Raw genomic sequence first — 13,618 nt, 5'->3', positions numbered from 1 at the left:
TTTCTTATGTGTTGACCCTGATTGATATGGCTACTCGTTATCCTGAAGCCATTCCACTTGGAAATATCTCAGCAAAGAACGTGGTTAAGGAAATGCTAGGGTTCTTCACGAAGTTTGGTCTGCCCAAGGAGGTACAGTCAGACCGGGGAAGTAATCTCATGTCAAATGTTTTCAAGCAGTCTCTGAAAGAGTTGGGCATCACCCAGATCACGTCTTCAGCTTACCATCCCCAGACCCAAGGAGCATTGGAGAGTTATCATCAAACACTCAAATCGATGCTCAAGAAATACTGTTTGGAACATCAGAAAGACTGGGATAAAGGTCTTCCATTCGTTGTGTTTGCCGCAAGAGAATCTCCAAATGAATCATTGGGCTTCTCACCTTTTGAACTACTGTTTGGCCATGAAGTAAGAGGACCCCTTAGGCTACTCAAGGAATGCTGGCTGTCGGAGGAATATGACGTCAACCTGCTGGAGTATGTGATGAAGTTCAAAGAACGGCTGTCCACTGCTTTACAGCTGGCGAGAGAGAATTTAGGAGCTGCTCAGGAGAAGATGAAGACTTGGTATGATAAGAAGTCCAGGTTACGCCACTTTCAGCCAGGAGATCAGGTTTTGATTCTGCTACCATTGAATGGGCAACCTCTTCAAGCCAAGTTTAGTGGTCCTTATTTCGTGGAGAAGAAACTCAGTGATGTCAACTGTGTCATCGCCACACCAGATCGTAGAAAGAACAAGCAACTTTGTCACATCAACATGCTAAAGTTATATCACAGGCGGGACGAAAATAACCCAGTCTGCACTGTAGCTGTTCCACCCGAGTCTGCAAGTGAAGTTCTCCCATGCAGCATGAGCCTGAGTGATAGTTTGGGGAAGAATCCTGATATCATGAATGATCTCCAGACTAAGCTTTCTCATCTACCTCCCGAGGAAAGGCAGGAGTTTTCGGCATTACTGCAGGAGTACCCGCAAGTGTTCCGTGCCACTCCAGGAAGAACCACTGTGTTGATGCATGATGTCGATGTTGGAGACGCAAAGCCAATTAAACTGCCTCCTTACCGTGTGAACCCAGTGAAAGTTCCTCTCATCCAGAAGGAGCTTGGCTACCTGTTGGACCACAAGATGACTGAGCCCTGTCAGAGCGAGTGGAGTTCTCCTGTCACTCTAGTCCCTAAGCCAGGTGGGTCACAGCGGCTTTGCATCGACTACAGATGTGTTAATCAGATAACCAAAACAGACACTTACCCTCTCCCTCGCGTGGAAGATTGCATAGACAAGATCGGAAAGGCTAGGTAGATAAATAAGTTTGATTTGTTAAAGGGATACTGGCAAGTACCTATGACTGAACATGCTAGGGAGATCTCATGTTTTGTAACACTAGGAAAGACTTTTGCATGTTCTGTAATGCCATATGGTATGAAGAATGCACCAGCCACATTTCAGAAGCTCATGAATGTTGTAACAGAGGGTTTGGCAGGGTGTGTTGTTTATATTGATGATGTATTAATCTTCAGTGACAACTGGAAAGATCACCTATGCCATGTCAGTAAATTTCTTGAGCGTTTGGTTCAGGCTAATCTTGTAGCTAATTTATCAAAGTGTGAGTTTGGTCAAGCTAAAGTTCAATACCTTGGGTACGTAATTGGTGATGGACATATTGCACCACCAGGAGCTAAGGTTCAGGTTATAAGTGATCTTCCCAGACCTAAAAGTAGGAAAGAGTTTAAAGATTTTTGAGAATGGTAGGTTATTACCGGAGATTTGTTCTTAACTTATCAATTCTTGTATCACCACTTACAGACCTACTGAAAAAGGGAGTTAAATTTGTCTGGACCGATAACTGTGAATCCTCTTTCAACAAACTTAAAGCTATCCTATTTAGTCAGCCAGTGCTCGCTACTCCAAATTTTGCTAAGCCTTTTAAGATGGCTGTTGACGCAAGTGATACAGGAGCTGGGGCTGTTTTGCTGCAAGAGGATGATCAGGGTATTGAACACCCTGTATCTTATTACAGTAAGACGTTCACTCCACCTCAAAAGAACTACTCAACTATTGAGAAAGAGCTTTTGGCCTTGATTTTGGGTTTACAGCATTTTTCATATTATTTGTTATTCTGGTTTTGACCCCATAGTCATTTATACCGATCATAACCCACTAAAATTCCTTGGTAAGTTTAATGATAAAAATCAGAGATTGACAAGATGGAGTCTACTTCTTCAGGAGTATTCATTAGACATACAACATGTCAAGGGGAAAGAAAATGTTATTGCAGATTGCTTATCTAGACTTTAGACAGATTGTTTTAGAGTAATAAGAAATTTCCTTTGTAAATTTCTTTTTTCTTTGTGGGGAGGTGTTACATAGCCTATGATTTAATCATCCTTTGTGTAATTCTAACGTACAGTGTGCTGCCTGTTTGATCACGAGCGTGTTCTACCTCACTCCCCCCTTCTACCGTTATAGTAGAGTAAGTCGTTCTTTCTGTTGTTCAGAGCGGGATTGTCAACTCTTTGTCCCCATGGCTTCATTTGCGCGTCCTTCTTACAAGTTGTATCAAGCTCTGCTCGCCCCTATATAATGAGCTCAGTCTCTACATTAATTGCCACTTAGATCTACTCCTCATTTTGTTCACATCTCTGTCCTCCCCTGTACAGTTATTATTGTGAGTGCTCAGGAAGTCTCCAACCATCTAGCAGCTGTGTAATTTGAGTATAAGTGTTATTGCATTTTGTTCTTGTACTGTATAGCATAAGTTGTTAATTTGTAGGCCTGGTGAGGTTTTTGTAATTCATGTAAGGTTCTTATTGTTAGCCATTGTTCATAATAGTTTGTATCTGTAATAATTTATCTTGCATTAACTGAGCATTACCCAGTGTATTTTCATTTTATCAGGGCTGACTTAGGTAAATTTACTCTTGCTAATTTCGTGTTAATAGAGGCTATTGCAGTTAACCATATATTTAACCTGTTTTTGCCATTACATTATCCTTATGAGTCCTGAATGTTTTGTTGTTAGTTTGAACATTAAACTTTAACTTGTAATTTTACCTAACTCTTTGTTTTGAACCTGGAACTTTACGGGACAGTAGTGATTTTTAGTACTCTCACTTAAAGTGTACATTATCTTTCTCTGTTCCGTAACAATATATATATATATATATATATATATATATATATATATATATATATATATATATATATATATATATATATATATATATATATATATTTTTGTGTGTGTGTGTGTGTGTGTGTGTGTGTTTGTGTGTGTGTGTCTGTCTGTGTGTGTGTGTGTGTGTGTGTGTGTGTGCGTTCTATACGGCTCCCCCTCACATTCTCCTCAAACTCCCCAGGTTCCCTCAGCATCACCTCCTCCCGAGGGAAATCAATTTCCAGTAGAGATGTTTTGTACGTCGCTGTCCCTCCTTCCCTCTAGGCTCTTGGTATCTTCGTGTTACCAACGCGTACCTTATACTGAAATATATTCACCCCAGCCTTCACGACGTACTTTTTGATATTACTGGCATTTCGTTTGTTTAGTATTGCGGTTCATCGATTCATTTGTTTGAAGCCCCAGACGTGTAAAGGGATTATTCATCTTAGCTGTACATTTACGGATAGAATTATCTTTTTTTTTTTTTTTTCCAGTCAAACAGTTAAAAACGCCAAAGTTACTTTTCAGAGTCGATTTTTTTTTAATTTGCCAGAGTAACATACAGACATATATTGTATGTACATGGAAGAAGCTATACTAGCCAGGTTTGTTGAGCCGATGGCTCTTTTACAAACCTAATAAGCTTTAAAAAATAACTTAGTTCATCTGTCTCTGACAATACAAAATTATTAATTTATGAAACAAACTTACATACAATGTATTCCTTAATTAATGTTTAAGAACCCACTCATAATTTTATGTTTAACTGCCTGTTTAAAGCAGCTAATATTAGTATTAGTCTTCAGGTGATACGGTAGGCAGTTCCACATAACTGGTTCTGCACAGTATATATGACGTTTGCTGATAAATGTTGTAACTGCTGGGATAATGAGATTTATTTCACGGCCTCTTGTATCATAATTGTGACTTACGTATTGGAACATATTGCTACAGCAGTTCAGTCCATTTAGAGCCTTTAATGTAAAAAGTATACTAAAATATTTATATATTTGATCAGTGTTTAAAGTATTTACACACAATGTTTTGATAAGCTTTGGTGGGTTCCAAATATCGCAATTCCAGATTTACAAAGGCATTTATCAATGTTTTGTTATCCATCGTAGTGTGGTGGAATGATAGTATGTACGCAGTTATACACTACCTGCAAGTTTACACTGATTGGGTCTGCCCAGCATGGTAAAGTTCTGATCATTAGCCACCGCTGTTTTATGTCATTAAGTTTAAGTCTTGTTGCAGCCAAACGTATATTGTTCAGAATAAGAGAACATCGAAGAAGAGGTGTTGAAGTTAAAATCATACTATCGAGATCACACGTAATTAGTGTCTTTTGCTGAGGGGAAAAGCATAATACACTCTATGGGTTGGACAGGCATGCTACATTTTGAGCTATTATCAAATGATATTTGTCGGTGTAAGAATGAATGGTCTTTGATATTATCTGTTCTCTAGTGTGCAATTCCTCATACACAAACTCCACCCTGGCTTCCATTTATGCATTCACCCATGTGTTTACCTGTTTGGCTATCTGTGTACAAAATATCCCCCCCCCAAAAAAAAAAAAAAAAAAATCTTATCGGATTCCAATGAAATATACTGACTAAGCAGGCAGTGGATCAAGGAAACCTTGTTCAGATTATTAGATGGATCTGGATTCCAATACGGGAATAAATCATAAATTATCTTGGTGTTGGCGGAGGTATACCCTCTCTGAAAGTGTAACAAGGCAGACAAACAGACTAACGCAGTAGAATGACAATGCGAGATCATAAACGTATTCATCTGGAAGGAAACGGCAATACGTTAGTAAATAATGAATTTTATTTGCAGTAGCTCTGGTATGCACTCTCTGAATGATTTCTAGATTTCTCTAGTGTTTATTTCTTTGCACTTGAAGATATTAACATTTGCAACGGTTTTCTTTACTTCATTTACATTTTTATTCATTATTTAAAACAAAAATAAGAATTGAGGATTACAGAAGGCCGCATGGCACAGGGAAGGCAGCTCTTTTAAGACTTTGGCTAGACTTTTAGAACAAGACATCTCCAGAGAACAGTTTTCTTTAGTACATTATTCTTTACGGTGCAACACTCCACTTTGGCTTCCTTATTAACACTTTCCTGCTCATAGTTTTCGTTTCTGTGGAGATCTTCACATTCAGAGTAGTATATTTCTCCCTTCCTTGCCAATACTTTTCTCTGGAGTATAGTTTTATACTCTCACACTACCAATTATCCCTTTCTTGTTAATGCTTTTCTCTAATATATATGTATATATATATATATATATATATATATATATATATATATATATATATATATATATATATATATATATATATATATATATATATTATACTCTGTAACAATTCATCCTACCTTCATTTTTGTTAATTTCTTGGCAGTAGATTTCCTTGTAATGCAGATCTTAACACTGTCACTTTATCTTTGCTTCCCACATATCCTTTTCTTATCAATAATTTTCACAAATGTACATTTTTATACGTTACAGCACTTTGCTTTGGCTTCCCATTTATTCCTTTTTCACCACCCCAGTCACCCACCACCAACGCCGCCACCAATGGAAACAGAGCGATAAATGTTGTGTCAATTTTGTAGTCGTTACATTTTTCATGTAGCGGCCACAGAGTACATCCTACGACACACACACACACACACACACACACACACACACACACACACACACACACACACACAATTCCGTTAACTGTCAAGTAAATAACGGTAAGGTGCAACCGTTATTTCCATCGATGTATTATCCATTTATTTGACACTCTACTTCTCTTGTTTCAGCCTCATGAATGTTGGCCACTTACTTACGTTCACCTGGCTCTTAACTGAACCTCGTGGAGCTATATTTCATTATCGTATTCACTCTTTCTCTCAACCAGTTTGTGACCTCCATCTTTTCATCTTCCATCTCACCATCCAGTAACTACTCTACCTCCTCCTCCTCGTCCCCCTCCTCTTTCAGCTCCTCCTTCTCCTCCCATCATCATCATCATCATCAGCAGCAGCAGCACCACCACCACCACCATTATCATAATCATTCTTCACCTTCTCCACCTCCTCCCCTCTCAGAAGAAGTGTGTGAACTGGATGGAGAAGGAAATATACGAGTATCATTTCTCGGGAGTCTTCTCCTTTCCCCCGTTGAGTAATAGTCAATTTGGGACCAGACAAAAGAGGAAGAGGAAGAGAGAGATGAGGAGAGGGGATGAAAGAAACAGAAGATTGAGGGTAGGTGAGAAGAGAAAAGAAAATACATTGATGATGGTAATGATATTAACGATGACAATGACGATAATGATGATGATGATGATGTCTTCTCACTTTAGTCCTTTCCATTCCTCTACCAAATCCCAGTTCGTTCTCTCACCACGGTGCTCATTCAACCCTCCTCTTTTTTGCCATGTCTCCTTCACTCTTTTCTTCCCTCTAACTCTTCCCTCTCCCACCTCGCTTCTCTTCCTCCCACCCCTGATTTTCGTTTAACCTCTCACTTTCCTTCTCCTGCCCCCTTAATCTTTCTAACCTTCCCACCTCTCTCCGGTCCTTCCTTGCACGTTTTCTCTCTTCTTGCTTCACATTTTCCCTCATTTTCTTTATTCTTCCCTATCATTCGCTCCCATTCAACTCTTGGCTTTTTCGCCCTTCATAGTATCACCTCGTATCTCCCTCAGTCTTCCTCATTTTTTCCCCTCTCAATTTCCCACCTTTTCCCAACCTTCCCTCCTCTCACCGTCTCCTCTTGTCACCTCTCTCCCCTCACATTCCTGTTTATCTTCTCGCCAAAATATACAGCCAAATTCGAATCTCGCCTCCTTTTCTTCTTGTCTTCTTCACATCCACATTGGTAACCATGTCTTTGTCACACGGTATCACTAATCTTCCGTCGGAATCTCTGCCTTAATCTAAATTACACTCCTGTCTCACTTTCTTTTCCTCTGTATCCATTTGACCCGTCACTGACACCTTTCATCTTTCTCTTTCACAATACCTCATTCCACAGTTCTCTCTCTCTCTCTCTCTCTCTCTCTCTCTCTCTCTCTCTCTCTCTCTCTCTCTCTCTCTCTCTCTCTCTCTCTCTCTCTTCACATATTTGATAAGCTTCCCAGTTATACTGCATTATGTTTTATGTTCTCTTTTATTCCTGCTCTTACGATTTCACTCGTTCCATCTCCTTATACTCTCCTCTTATTTGATATTCACCTCCTTATTCATCTTTCACTCACTCCACGACTCTCTCTCCTTATGTCTCCCTCTTGTTCATTCATTTCCTCACTCTCCATCCCTCTCTCCCACTCCTACTTTCTCCCTCCCCCTCACTTCCACACACCTGAACCAAATCTCGTAACAGGCCAAAAATGGAGTCCATCTTAACTGTTTCATTAACTGGTCCAGGCCCCTACCATCCTTCCTGCACCGCCTCTTCCACCTCTGATTCACGTCTCTCTCTCTCTCTCTCTCTCTCTCTCTCTCTCTCTCTCTCTCTCTCTCTCTCTCTCTCTCTCTCTCCCCTCTTCCAAAACCAGTCTTTCTAGTGTTTTCCACGTATTTCTTCCAAATCGTTTTCTCTCTCACACCCATTCCATTCTCCGCCACTCTTTATATCACCCATTTATTTCTTCCTTTTATTTCTAGTTAACTCGTTCTCTCCCACATCTCATGGCTTTGTCTCCCTCGCTTCTTCCCTCTTATCAAGCCTGTCTTGTTGACTTCCTCATATATTTTCCTAGATCTTCCTCTTCCACTTTCCACCCCTCTTCCTGGCACCTATTGACTTTCTACCCCTTGTTGCCTCGACACATATTTTTTCCTTGTCTTATTTCTTACGTTTTTGCACTCACACCTGCCTAACAAATTTCCGCTTCTTCATACACTCAGCAGTCTAATTCTTCCTCCTGTTATCTATCCATGTTCATTACTCTGCCTGCCACCTAACTCATTCTCTGAATCGCGCTGCCTATCGTGTATTGTTTAATATAGCACCTGTTTTTTCCCTTTAAAGTGTCACTCTTTTCACAACACTCTGCCGTAAATCGTCCTCCTAGTATTTCTTCCTATATCATCCTCTGGCACCACCTATTCCCATTCCCTACCCCGTAGCTCACTCTCATTCGTTACCACCACATCGCCTCCCTTTTCACTGTCCTTAGCCGCCTGGAAAGCATATCTTGCCGTCTATCCCATGCTCGCTCACCACTTTCCTTAAGAGATCCTTGTACCAATTTAGATTACTTTTCTTAAAACGATTCTCATTATTCGTATTTTTAATACCCTTCTTGCCTTTTCTTGTGCGGCATTTCCCATCAACTATCTTTTGCCTTGCTAAGCTGTGTGTACTGTACATGTTTCCTATACTATATGTTCAAGAGTCTGATATTGCTTTCTGTGGAAATAAACCTGAACATTGGTTATACTCAAGCCTGATTATTCCGATACCTATATCCCAGTAATGTCATATGTTAGAGGTCAAGGACTGAATCAAGTCAAAAAATTCTAATCCGATTATGAACATACTTTTACGCAAGGTTGAGGAACGGAAATGAATGAAATGAGACGTTTCATGTGAAGGTGGATGGAATAGTTGGTGAGTGGGGTGTGCCTGCTGAGATAGATAAGAATGGGAGTGCGTTAGTGGACATTTGTGCTGGGAGGGGGTTGGTGATAGCCAATACCCTCTTCAGGCATAAAATGATCCACAGGTATACATGGCGAGTGATGAGAAGGGTGGGTGGTGAACTGAATGAAAGGAAAGCAATGATTGATTATATGTGTGTGGATGAAAGGATGCGAAGATGTGTAATGGATGCAAGAGTTTATAGAGGTTGGGGGAGTGGACTTTCTGACCACTACTTGGTGGTGACCAGAATTAGAATTCAAGTAAGATGGAGGAATAGAATAAGGGAAAGACGAGAGGAAGGAGTAGTTGTAAGGAGAGTGGAAAGGTTACAAGAGGATGAGAAAAGGGCAGAGTATAAGAGAGAAGTGGAGGAACGATTGGGCAAATATGAATTGGAGCAGATGGGAGACGTGGAAGGTGTGTGTAGGATATTCACAGAAGAAATATGTGCAGCATGTGATGTGGTGTGTGGAAGGAAGAGAAGACGGAGGGGGGTGCAAGGAACAGCGTGGTGGACTAAAGAGGTGAAACAGGCTGTGGCACAAAAGAAGAAAGCATACAATGAATGGATGAGAAATAGGGGCGTGGAAGAAGTTGAGAGGTGGAAGAGAGAGTTATATGTAGAAAGAAAGAGAGAGGTGAAAAGACTAGTAAGAGAGAGTAAGAAGAGAGTGGATGAGGAATTTGGAAGAAATTTGAGTGTAAAGTGGAGGGACTGTAAGAAAATGTTCTGGAAAGAGGTGAAAAGAGTAAGACAGGGTGGAAGTGAAGTTAGCAGGGGAGTGAAAGATAAAAATGGTAGATTACTAATGGAGAAGGGAGAAAAGTGAGCAGATGGAGAGAACACTTTAAGGAATTGTTGAACATAGAGGATGGAAGTAGTGCGAGTATAAGTGGCTGGGGAATGGCTGGGAGAAGGAGGGAGGTGAGAAGACAGGAAGAAATCAGTAGGATAGAAGTTGTGGAAGCAATGAAGAAAGTTAAATCGGGGAAAGCCCCAGGAATTTATGGAGTGTGTGGTGAAATGCTGAAGCATGGGGGAGATAGTAGTAGAATGGATGTGGAAGATGTGCAGATTGGCCTGAGAGGAAGGTAGAGTCCCGGAGGATTGGAAGTCAGGTATAATTATTCCCTTGTACAAAAGAAAAGGGGAAAAAGAAGTGTGTGGTAATCATAGGGGCATTTGTCTTCTTAGTATAATAGGAAAAGTGTATGGTAGGATACTTATTGACGGACTTAGAGAAAGAACAGAGAAATTAGTTGAAGAAGAACAGGGAGGCTTTAGGAAGGGAAGAGGTCGTGTAGATCAGATACTCATTCTTAGATCTTTAGTGGAAAAGTTTCTAGAGAAGGGAAAGAAGTTGTATGCGGCTTTCATGGATTTGGAGAAAGCATATGACAGGGTGGATAGACAAGGATTGTGGAAAGTGTTAAGAATATATGGAGTAGATGGGAAGTTGTTGAATGCTGTGAAGAGTATGTACGATGGTGCGAAGGCTGCAGTGCGTGTGGATGGTGAACTAAGTGAATTTTTCTCTTTGAAAGTTGGGTTGAAACAGGGATGTGTCATGTCTCCATGGTTGTTCAATCTGTACATGGATGGGGTAATAAAAGAGGTACAAGGTAGGGTAGTGGATGTTGGAATGGCCCTGGTGAGAGAGGATAGTGTTTGGAAACTCCCTGTACTGTTGTTTTGCAGATGATACTGTGTTGTTGAGTGAAGACGAAGGGGAGCTGCAAGGCTTGGTGGATGAGTTTGGGAGAGTGTGTAAGAAACGGAATCTAAAGTTGAATGTAGGGAAGAGTAAAGTGATGGTCTTTGAGAGAGGTGAAGTCAGTGAATGTACAGTGAGGTTGGATGGTGAGGAATTGGAAAATGTGAGTACATTTAAGTACTTGGGTGGTGTGATGAGTAAGGATGGAGGTTTGGAGGGTGAAGTGCTTGAAAGGGTACAGCAGGGAAGAAAGGTTGCTGGTTCTTTGAAAGCAGTGATAAGAAGCAGGGAAGTGAGCATGGAAGTGAAAAAGTTACTACATGACAGTATTGTGATACCAACTCTAACGTACGGAAGTGAAACTTGGACGTTGTTGGAAGGACACAAGTCAAGAGTGAGAGCAGTGGAAATGAGTTATTTAAGAGGAGCCTGTGGAGTCACATGGAGAGACAGGCTGACGAATGAGGATATAAAGGAGCGTTGTGGTGTTGATGTGGATGTGATAGGAAGCGTTATGAGGAACACACTGAGGTGGTTTGGCCATGTGGATAGGATGGAGGGTGAAAGACTGACGAAGAGAGTGTATGTGAGTGAGGTGGAGGGGGGAAGAGGGAGGGGGAGGCCGAGGATGAGATGGAGGGATGGGGTGGAGAGGTATATGAGAGAGGGGGGTGTGAGTTGGGAGCAGGGCAGTGAAATGGCGGGGGACAGGACGACTTGGAGGCGATTTGTTTGTGGCCACCCAAACGGGATTGAGGCGTCTGGTAATAGATAGAATAGATAGATAGAGACGTTTTGAGAATAATCGGTCGGAGGTAGAGATCACAGGGCAATGTCAGAGGTCCGGCCTTCAACTCATTTTTGGTTTGATTTGAGTAAAACTTGGTGGAAAAGTTCAGGTTAAGTCAAGGGTGATTTTTTTTTTTTTTTTTTAAATGTATTTTCAGAATATTTGGTCAACAGTCAGTGTTATAAAATAAGGTCTACCTAAATACTTGGTAAGGATGAAGGAACTTGATTTGGGGGTAAGAGGTCGAAGGCAAGGCAACGGAATGGTCAAATATTAGGCTTTAAGACTTCTCCATACGATTAGTGAGCAGCTGTTGTGTCCAAGACAGCCGGTCAGCTGAGCAACATTTATGTTTTGCGTTTGTACTGAATGACATTCTGTTAATAATTCTGGGTGAAGAAGTTGCATTCTGTATTTGTATAGAAGAGACTGTAACCCTTTGATGATGACATAAATCTTTACCATGTTATTGTTGTTAGCAACTGTCACGGGGGTTTTGAAGCCTATACAATATTAAAGAAAATATTCGATAATACTTAAGAGCAGGAACAAAGAATTGTCTTGTGAAAATCAAGCAATGATTACTTTATGCCGGCTTACGTCGCCGATTCTCTAAGGACGAGAATTTATAAACTTTCTCAACAGTACACAGCAGAGACTAATTCCTCACAATTGCTGTTTGTTAGTACTGTTAGCCTCTGGAGAAAGTGACTTCACCCCTGACAATCAATAATTAATGCTATTAAAGATAACAGGTTCTTGCTGATGCATTAACTCCTGGTTGCACAACGGGTTTTAAGCTTAATACGAAAGGACTGGCCTAAGTACCAGTTATGAATAGCAAAGCGTTTATGCAAACGAGGAGCTATAAGTGAAATAAGCTTAATATGGAAAATAAAACACGAGTTTACATTACGTTAAGCTCAAGAAAAAGAACTGTTAAATTTATTGATTACAATATAATAAATTTACGTTACATTTCAAAATGAATTCAAAATAAGGAGATCGTACTCACTCGCTCACTCAAAAGCTACCTCTTAAACGTAGGAAAAAACGAAAAGAAATACTGGTCAGAAAAGAGGACAAAGCAGATGACTTGGTGTCGTTACTGAGGAAGGACACTGCACACGCTGAGTCTCTGGAATTGAACGGCGGCGGCGGGAACTGGGAGTCATTGCTGAGGAAGGACACTGCCACACATGCTTCCTGCTTCCAAGGCACACAAATCTTGACTGACTTCAAATCATGAGAAAGAGGTGAGTGTCGAGCCGCATTGCTAACGGCTAGAATGAGCGAAACACGCCCATAATAAATCGCTCAGTGGAAGTGCTAATGTCTCGCACAAAGACGATCACTTATGACACAGTGAAAAATTGTTCTGAAAACACTCCCGACCGGGTGAATATGTGGCGGTTGACTGAGTGATAAATACTAGGATTCCACTAGAATTCGAGGTTTCCCACCAAAGTTGATGTCACGAGTTTATTCAAATAAAAAATCGCGCCGACTCGTGACACCAGCAGACATTTTTAATCATTTAAGGAGTGGCGTATCTTTGTTCATTCATTCATTCACCATTTGTTTGCGGATTTAAAAAAAAAAAAATCGAATAAAAGCAGTCTCCATTAAGTTTCTTGCGACGAAATATTTCCGGCTGAACCATTGCTACGGCCGAAAAATCATATATACCGTAGAAGAGGGATCTTTGTATTAAAAGCGTTCTGAATATTACTTCAGTTATTATGATGTTTACACGACCGAACGACAGAACCTAAACAAAGTCTCGTAGCGGTAGAAGAAATGAAACATAAGAGACGCCATTGTTCTAAAAAGACCAAATACCATTCAATCTCACACCAGTTGAACAATATATGGTTATATACAATCGTGTGGCGACACCAAGAATGAAATGAAGAATCTGTGATGGTAATGAAGGATTAACATTATGATTATAATAATTTGACATTAAGAACGACAATGCATCATAACAGTTTATGGCAACACATTACATAATTTTCAACCAGATTGACTATACCATTACCGGGATCCATTTCATAAAGGAAGAAGGATCAGTCAGCATATCAACAAAAAAACAGTATAAACTTATATACAATAAAATACGTTTAAACTGTAAACAGATGTTGTGAAATCAAGAGAAAAGTCATAATATGAGCTGCATTTCGACCCAGCTCCCTCCCTGTCATTATCCTGACATCATTACCCAAATGTTGTCATCACACTATTCTCTCTCTCTCTCTCTCTCTCTCTCTCTCTCTCTCTCTCTCTCTCTCTC

Source organism: Coenobita brevimanus, chromosome 109 (genome assembly GCF_032717465.1).
Source record: "Coenobita brevimanus isolate Jiangsu-jjx chromosome 109, ASM3271746v2, whole genome shotgun sequence".
NCBI lineage: Eukaryota > Metazoa > Arthropoda > Malacostraca > Decapoda > Coenobitidae > Coenobita > Coenobita brevimanus.
Note: the sequence above shows the minus strand (reverse complement) of the source record.